The sequence below is a fragment of the Ricinus communis genome, chromosome 4 (assembly GCF_019578655.1).
Source record: "Ricinus communis isolate WT05 ecotype wild-type chromosome 4, ASM1957865v1, whole genome shotgun sequence".
NCBI classification, from domain to species: domain Eukaryota; kingdom Viridiplantae; phylum Streptophyta; class Magnoliopsida; order Malpighiales; family Euphorbiaceae; genus Ricinus; species Ricinus communis.
In genome coordinates, this window is record NC_063259.1 from 2,794,557 (window position 1) to 2,803,685 (window position 9,129).

The window sequence follows — 9,129 nt, forward strand, 5'->3', positions numbered from 1 at the left end:
CTCAACATCAGATGACACAACAGAAATAGATGGAAAAGTAGAAGAGGATGAAGCAAACATACCTCCCGCAGTACAGTTCGCATTGTAGTGCGGGCCACCACAAAACTGGCAGTTAACATTCGCTGCATGAACCAACATCTAGAGTTGGTCAGTCTTCTTGGTTAGAAGCTCCACCTGAGCTGCCATGGCTACTGTAGAATCCACTTGGTTGACCACTCCTTGTCTTCCTGGTCGGCTCCTAGAGGATTACCATTGATAATTGTTCATGGCCAATTCCTCTATCAAGTTTTGAGCTTGCTCAGGCATCTTACTGTTTAGCGCCCCACCTGCTGCAGCATCCACCATCTGCCTCGTCGCAAGGTTCAACCTGCTGTAGAAGGTTTGAACCTGAATCCACATTGGCAATCCGTGATGTGGGCAGCATCTCAAAAGGTCCTTAAACCTCTCCCATGCATTGTACATGCTTTTATCATCAAACTGCACAAAATAAGATATATCATTTCTAAGTTTAGCAGTTTTAGCGGGAGGAAAATATTTATATAGAAATTTTTCGGCCAACGCCTTCCAAGTAGTAATCGTCTGCTGTGGAAGAGATTGCAACCATCTCTTTGCTCTATCCCTCAAGGAAAATGGAAACAATCTTAGCCGAATGGCATCATCAGTTGTTCCATTTATCTTGAATGTGTCATAAATCTCTAAAAAGTTGGAGATATGTGCATTAGGATCCTCGCTGGGCAATCCTCCAAACTGCACGCTCTGCTGGATCATCTGGATAACGTTGGCTTTTATCTCAAAATTGTTGGCCGCTACAGCAGGTCTAACTATACTAGTTTTCGTCCAATCCAAAGATGGTCGAGCAAACTCGTACATCATCCTCTAATCGTTATCGGCCTGGGGGTTGTGGTTCTCCATCACGATAGCTCTATGAACCTGAACTATAACTTTGATCTCCTCCTCAACTGCCTATAAATGTCGTCTCAATAATCTGAGGGAGCGCTCCAGGTCAGATAAGGGTTCTATGGGATCAGGGTTAGAGCTCTTGGCCATAAACTACCTAAAACCGATAATCCAAACAACCCCCAATCAACTAAAATAATAAAATAAAGAGTAAAGAATAAATAAATAAACAGATAATGACTAAATTAACACAAAAACAGTTCACTCTACTTCATCGTTACTTATCCCCGGCAACGGTGCCAAAAACTTGATGGGCTACTTATGCAACCTACACCTAAGGCAGTGATTCGGCCTAGCAGTAGTGAGTATCAAGGTCGTATCCCTGGAGATCGGGTGAACCTAGAGTTACTATTGTTCACTATGTTATCTAGTCTGAAATAGAGTGTGAGAAGTCTAAATTAATTAACTAATGATTATGAATGCAAATAAAGGAATAAACAGCAACTGACAATCAAAAGACAACCGCAACAAAAGAAGCAAACCTAAAAGGGACCAAAGTGATGGAACTCTAAAGGTTGATTTTATAAATTATCAATCTTGCTTACCCGTGCCTAAATCCTAAATCAAACTCGGTTCCTCTCTCGAGCTTACTGACTTCCTAAACCTGCACTAACCTAATGGAATCTCTTCCTATCAGATTATTACAGATTAGCATTAAGTGTGATTTAGATCTATTAAGAGTTGTTAATTCTTAATCCGGCGAGTGAATTAACCTTATCTCTAAGTGTTAACTACCAGTTCTTGCTATTCAATTTCCAGTTGTAACAAGCATTCTCAATGTCAAGAAACAACCCAAAAGACAATTAATTCAACATCTCAAATTAACTAAATCAAACTTTATTACTGAATAGCAAAAAGATTAGAAGAAAGGCAATTACAAATCTAACAACTAAGCATAATTCATCACAATAAAGATCCCAATGGGTTCAAAAGATCTAGCTACTCATGTTCATAGTTAAAGCAAAATAAGGAACAAATAAGGAAAAGAAAATTGAAGGCATGTACGACTTTCTCTTTCAAGTTGGATGAGAAACCCTAATTTTCGAATCCAAAATATCAAACCCTAATTTGCCTCTTAAATGCTCCCAAATGTTGTTTTGATCTTTAAATCGGTGTTGAAAACAGGTGTAATCCTCCCTCAATTGATGAATTTGATCTCCTAAGGTCGACAATTGAGGTCTAGAAAATAAGTGGATTGAGTGTATATTGGAATTAGGTCAGAGAAAATCAAGCCTTCTCTCACCAAATCAAACTTTTGCCTATATAGTCTCTTCAGCACGACCGTGGTCAAGCCTGTGCTAGTCAGCATAGGCGGTGTCCATGCCGTGCTGAACCTAAGGGTTCCGTTATGTTGACCTCTTTCAGGCCGTGCCTAAGCCGGTGCTGAGCCACCACGGGCCGTGGTGGAGGCTGTGGTGGCTACCAAAACCATGCCAAAAGGCACTATTGGAAGGCAACTAGTTGGCAATTCAGCACGGCCGGAGTCCAGGCTGTGCTCAACCCTCGGGGTGCTAGTCCTCGTCCAATTTAATGGATTCTGGTCCATAATCACGCGTATTTCCCTCGATTGTTGATAGTGTCCTTCGAAAATGACCTGAAACGAGAAAGGAAACAAAAGGCAGGTGATTCTAGCATAAAACGAGATAATCATGCATAAAAATGTAAACAATTGGGCATGAAAACATGTGTAGTATGATGCTTATCAGCAATTGTTGGTATCTTTGCTCAACCTACTAATATTCGGGTATTTCAGCCTCTAATAAAACTCTTAAAGACTTCAATTCTAACTCAACTAGTAGAACCCATTTATTTTCGTAAGCCATAGAGTATGGTGTTTGCCCAGTTAATGTTCGCTCGGTTGTCTGATATACCCAAAGCACAAAGGGTAATGGAGATGACTAATCCTTGTGATTCCATAACATCTTTGAAAGTATTTTCTTTAGATTCTTATTGGATGCTTCTACTGCTCCATTCGCTTGAGTTTTGTACAAAGAAGACCTATAATGCTCAATCTTATATTCCCCTAGCAGGTCTGCTATGTCACCCATGAATTGCACCTTGTTATCCATAACAATATAATGTGGGACTCTGTATCTACAAATCAGGTTCTTTTCAATGAATCTGACCATTTGTCTTGCCCTCATGGTGGTGAACGACTCGGCTTTAACCCATTTCAAAAAGTAGTCGATGGCTACGACTATGAACCAGTAGCCATTCGAAGGAGGCATTATTTCTCCAATAATGATGATTCCTCAAGCTGCAAAAGGCCAAATTGTGCAACTCAATTGGAGCCACGTGACTCAGGTCATTGTATAGCTGGCATTCTCAGCATTTTCTTACTAACGCTCTATAATCCTTCTTCATCGTCAACCAGTAATAACCTTGCCACATGATCTTCTTAGTTAATAAATTTTCACTCATATGAGGCTCGCATGCTCCTTTGTGTATCTCCTCTATCACTACCTGAGCTTCTGCTTTGGTTACACACTAGAGTTGTACACCTGATATTATTCTTCTATACAGGACTCCCTCGTGGATGATGTAATTTCATGTTTGGACTCGCAACGCATACCTTTCCTTGGTTGTCGTTTCTTCTAGATACTCCCTATTTTATATGAACTTCTTTAGATTGTAGAACCATGGCTTCTCTTCTGGTCCTATTTGGAGTTGTATTATTCGATTCCCTTGATAACAAGGTGCACTAACTTCATGATCACTAAAGGTTTCATTGACAGTTGTGAGGGATTAACCCACATAGACAACATAGTAGCTAGTGCATCCTCCATCTGATTCTCATCCCGAGGCAAGTGTATAAAGGAACACTTGGAGAAGTTCCAACTAAAGTCCTGAGATAGTTAACATACGGCTTCAACCTCTCTTCTTCTACTTCCCATTCCTCAAGGGCGTGTTGAATAACCAGTATCCCCATAAACTATTAAATGCTTAGCTTCTGCTACTATGGCCGCTTCTAATCTAAATAAACATGCTTCATACTCCGCCATGTTATTAGTCAATTTAAAATCCAATTTCTTAGGCATTAGTAATATCTCCCCTTCTAGGGTGATCAAAACTACTCCTAAGCCTGCACCTCTTGTGTTCCTAGCTCCATCGAAATACATCTTCCATTTTTAGATCTCAATTTCCCCTAGATTCTCATTAGGGAATTCTAGATCCCAAGGGTTGTTCCCTTCAATCGCATTATGGGCTAGAAACTCAGCCACAACCCTACTCTTGACTACCTTCTTACTGATGTACTCAATGTCAAATGCTGTTAGAAGCCCCAACCATCTAGCCAGCTTTCCTATAAGAGATGAAGTCTCGAATAAGCACTTCAAATGGTCTATTTTTGAAATTGCTTGCACCTTATAAGATTGGAAGTAGTGCTTCAACTTCCTTGTAGCCCATATCATGGCTAGGCAAGTCTATTCTATGAGATCGTACTTTGACTCGTAAGGTAGCAACTTCTTGCTAAAGTAATAGACCGCATGCTCTACATTGTTAGGCATGCACAGCTCTACCATTACCCACATAGCTTCTTCCTCCAAGCTAAGTATAGGATTAATGGCTTGAGTACCGATGGCTTCAACAGGTATTCCTTGATTTTGTCGAAAGCCTTATGATATTGTTCATCCAACACAATAGGCTGATGTTTCCTTAAAAGTTTGAAGATGGGATCACAGACCATCGTGAGCTTGGAATGAACCTGCTAACATTTTACAAATTGTCCTAGTAAACCTCTGACTTTTTTCTCTATCTTCGGCAATCGGCATCTCTTGAATGTCCTTGACCTTATCTAGGTTGATCTTAATACCATGCTGACTTACTATATGTCATAGCAACTTCCCTGATGTAACTCCAAACATGCTCTTGTTCGGGTTGAGTCTCAGGTTATACCTTTTCACTCGTCCTAAGAACTTATCTAGAGCATGAAAATGCTCTTCTGTTGTTTCATATTTTACCATCATATCATCAACATACACTTTCACCTCCTTTTCGCATCATATCATGAAACAAGGTAGTGGGGTTACTCTCTGCTAAGTTGCTCCTGCATTCTTTAGTCCAAATGGCATAACCTTGTACTAATATGTCCTCTACTTAGTGATGAATGATGTCTTCAACTTGTTCACTACTGCCATCATAATCTGATTGTTTTCGGAGAACCCATCCATGAAAGAATACATTGCGTTCAAAGCAATGCTATCGATTATCACATCTATGTGAGGAAAAGGAAAGTCGCCCTTCAAGTATGCTTTATTCAAGTCCTAGTAGTCCACCCACATTTGAACCTTACCATCCTTCTTCGGGACTAGAACAATATTTGCTAATCATTCAGGGTAGTCAACCACATTGAGGAAATTGGCTTTAACTTGCTTAACAACCTCTTCTCATATCTTCTCTACCCATTACGGCCTTAGTCTTCTCATCTTTTGCTTGACCAACTTGATGTGTGAATGAGTTAGGATATGGTGCTCTGCTATATTCCTGTCTAAACTTGGCATGTCGTCATAGGACCAAGCAAATACCTCTTTTCTTTTATTTGTTATTTTTTCAAACTCTCTCCTTTCTTCAAGAGTTATATCGTGGGCTATCAAAATATTCTGTGGATTTACATATGTGCCTAAATTAAATGAATCAATTTGTATAGAATTGATTTCAAACAAATAATTTCTATTTTGCTATTTTATTTTTATTATGCTAAATAGAATAGAACAAGGCCATCAGAGTTGATACCATCATTATACCATAGAATGATATTTGGTCTGAGTTAATAAGTCTATTTATCTATTTGTAATATAGAGATAGATGTAAGATCTAGCATGACCATTTGTGAAGTAAAAGAAAGACTCTTGACCCCATTAAATGGGAAATGGTGGTTATAAGTCATATAGAATCAATGGATACATGGAACAATCCCCCCATAGTGCATTTCTTTTTACAATTATTTTACTGATTTATGATTATCAAAATGCACACTACCATCAAGAAAAATATTACATAAGTAAGCAAAGTTATTCATATCATCGATCTTAAAAAGAAAGAAACTAGCGTCCTCATAAATGTCGGACGTTATTATATCACCGTCATAGAATACATAAATGATATTATTTTCAATTAGAGCAGCTAGCTCCTCTAGGCTGATTCTTTCCGGCTGAGTGGTAGGCTCTTCCAGCTTTAGCTCTTCTATCCTAGTGGTGACCTTCTCACGAACTTCCTTGATACTCAGTTCAATCATCCTCTCGACGATCAAGTTCTTGAAAATCTCAAACCCCGATACCTCAATCTCAACTACATGAACAGGTTTAGCCTTTCTGTCATTTGATGAATGCATCAATAGCTCCTAGACATCAACTGTCTTTTTCTCCTTCCTCCGTCATTCTAGCAATATGGCATCCCTGTCTTCAGGTGCTTGATTCTCTTGCTTCAGCTTTCTTACACCGGCTTCCTTACCCTTACACATTGGCTCAGTCTCTGAATTGCTATCTACATAGATGTCCTTGGCCTCGGCGTCTTGAACCTCACTCTCATCCCATGAGCCATCCCAGATGTCGATAGCCATTACCGAATTCTTTTCCCTCCATTTTTCAGACGTCTAAGAGATAAGGCTCACAAGTAGATTGATTGTCAGCTTATCCCTAACCACTTGGCACAATATCCTTGATCCAAATATCAGTTGAGGGTGGCCTTGAATACCGAACACTGAAATCATATTTTCCTAAGGCTAGCCAAGTAGGCTTCACACTCATATCGAGAAAGTTGCTTAACCTCCCATTCTCCAGAGTCAAATCAATCATGGATCTCGTGCTTAAGATGGTTGCACTAGTTTGTCACATGCCTAAAAGTCTAGTGATACTCATAATATTGACCATTATGAAGCTTAAGACTATCTCTTGACGATTGGGGCTTATGCTTCTCGCTCCATTTTATGTGCCAGAACACCACGGATAGTGGTGCACCTAACTTGGTAAAGGTTCTTTTTAGGCTTTTTGGGCTTGGCTGCTAGCTCAACTTGGGTAGGTCTATGAAAGAGTTCATGATTTCCTCTTCTTTAAAGTCTAGGTTGATCATGGACACTAGGTTTGACGGTGGTGTGTTGTTGTAGCTTGGAAAAGAGTTCCTTCTAGTGCTAGGCTAGTCTAGGTCAGTGACCTTTCGGGCATCAATAAGGTCCTAGATTTCATGCTTCAGCCGAATGCAGTTATCACTATCGTGGCCGGGTGCTTGGTGGAATTTACAGTAACTGATGGGCTTGTATCCAAGTACATTTAGGTTCGGTAGGTCCTTTAGGGTGGTAGGTTGGAGCATGCCATTCTGAACTAATTTTTCAAAGATTTCAGAGAGAGGTTGCTTGAAGTTGGAAAACTTCCTCGGTTGCTGCACAACATTCATGTACAAGGTCCTACTCCCTTCAGCCTAGTAGTTTGCCCTTCCGCCAATTCTCACGGTCTTTCTCTTTTCATTCTCTATTTCCTCGAACTGCAGCCCATCATCATACAGATCTATGAAGGTCTTCGAGTTTATCATTTGGAAGCTTTCAACCTATCTAAACTGAACATTTCAGACCACCATATGAACCTCTTACTTTTTAGAGGGCTTGTCCTTCATCAGGCCAGCCTTATTCCTTCATTTGGTCAGGTAATCAAAGATGGACTCATTTGGCTTCTGCTTAGTGGATTCAAGATCCCCGATTGACACTTTCAACTGAGTGTTGTAGTCATACTACTTGACAAAGGAATTGCACAAATCACGCTACTCAGCTTTGCGGATTTCTCCAAACTATAGTACCAGTTAACTGTGGGTCCTTCGAGTGATAGCATAAATAGCTTAACAATCTGGATCCTACTTAGCTGAGTAGTTCACATGATGGTCACATACTATTCTAGATGAAATTTCGAGTTGGCAGAATTTGTTCATCTCGGGCATCCTGAACTTTGCAGGCAGCTTGTCTTCCCCTGTCAATACTAGCTCTATGAAATTATAGGTTGGGTCCAAGCCTTTGATTTTTACCATACCCTACATCTTGTCAAGCCGAGCACTCAGTCCACTCACAGCTTCATTGGTGGCAAGGGCAGTCTCCCTCTTAGCCTGGTCAAGCATGAACTTATCAAAATTCCAAAAGCTTCGGGGCACTCCTCTTTTGGCTGGATCTTCGACATTGGTATTGGCATTAGCGTTAGCCGCGACAGTAGTGGCAGCTACAATGGTAGCAATAGGAGGGTTAGCCAGTGCAACTAGAGCAGCAGGTGGGGCTTGGTTTAAAGCCATCCCAGCCAATAGTTGCTGAAGTTCCTCCTGAATCACACCCTTCAAGTCTTCGATTACAACATTCTTGAGCATCTCAATGTCTTGTACATTAGCTCTTTTATTGACCATCTCTTCTTGGCATTTCTGTCTTTCTAGGTGCTCTAACACAGTTCTGATCCTTGGAGAAATGGCACTCTTTCCAACCTCACACTGTCTTGCCTCTTCCAACCCACATGAGACTCTATATGGCTAAAAAATAAAAGGTTAGCATGATGCATGTGATGCATGGGATGCACGATGCACATGCTATGCATAAGGACAAAAGAAAAAAGGTTAGCACACACACAGTAGAAAAAAGGTGTGTGTTGTATCTTACCACCTCTCTATCAGTGCCGTCATCGATGCTGCATCATTTCAAACACGTAATGGGCGTCACACAGAGGCCAACTGTGAAAAGCTAGCATTGGTAACACGGGCCCTCACCCTCGGTGGCAACTCATCCCACCAAGTATAAGGATAGGAAAAGTTATCTGCCAAGTCATAACAGGCAGCGAAAGGCTGCAGATTTGCCATACTAAGCTAAGTTCTCATTTATTTTATTATTTTATTTTTTTCACTATCGTATCTCTATCATTCATATTACTATTGCTTTATATTCTAAATCCTATAAGCCACATAATGTTGTTCACATATATTTCTTTATTTATACAAAATAAATAACCAAACAATCAATTAGTTAAAAATAAATAAAAATGACAAATAAATAATAATAAAGAAAAATCAGAGCTACCAACCTTAGCATTTTGCTGGAATGCTTAGTGGATAGCTGATTGCGCAAGTAGCAGAGTATTGTACTCCTCCCTGATCACGACCAAATGGTCCAGACAGTTAATCGTCACCGGTCGCCTAGGAAGTCGCACTAGGGTCCAA

At 40.2% G+C, this 9,129-nt stretch overlaps 1 non-coding gene across 1 annotated transcript; it reads left to right on the forward strand.

Moving 5' to 3' along the window:
• Positions 1-403: 403 nt before the first annotated feature.
• LOC112534299 lies at positions 404-510 on the forward strand. Its single transcript, XR_003078596.1, has one exon. It is a non-coding gene; the product is annotated as a small nucleolar RNA R71 (small nucleolar RNA).
• The last annotated feature ends 8,619 nt before the right edge of the window (positions 511-9,129 follow it).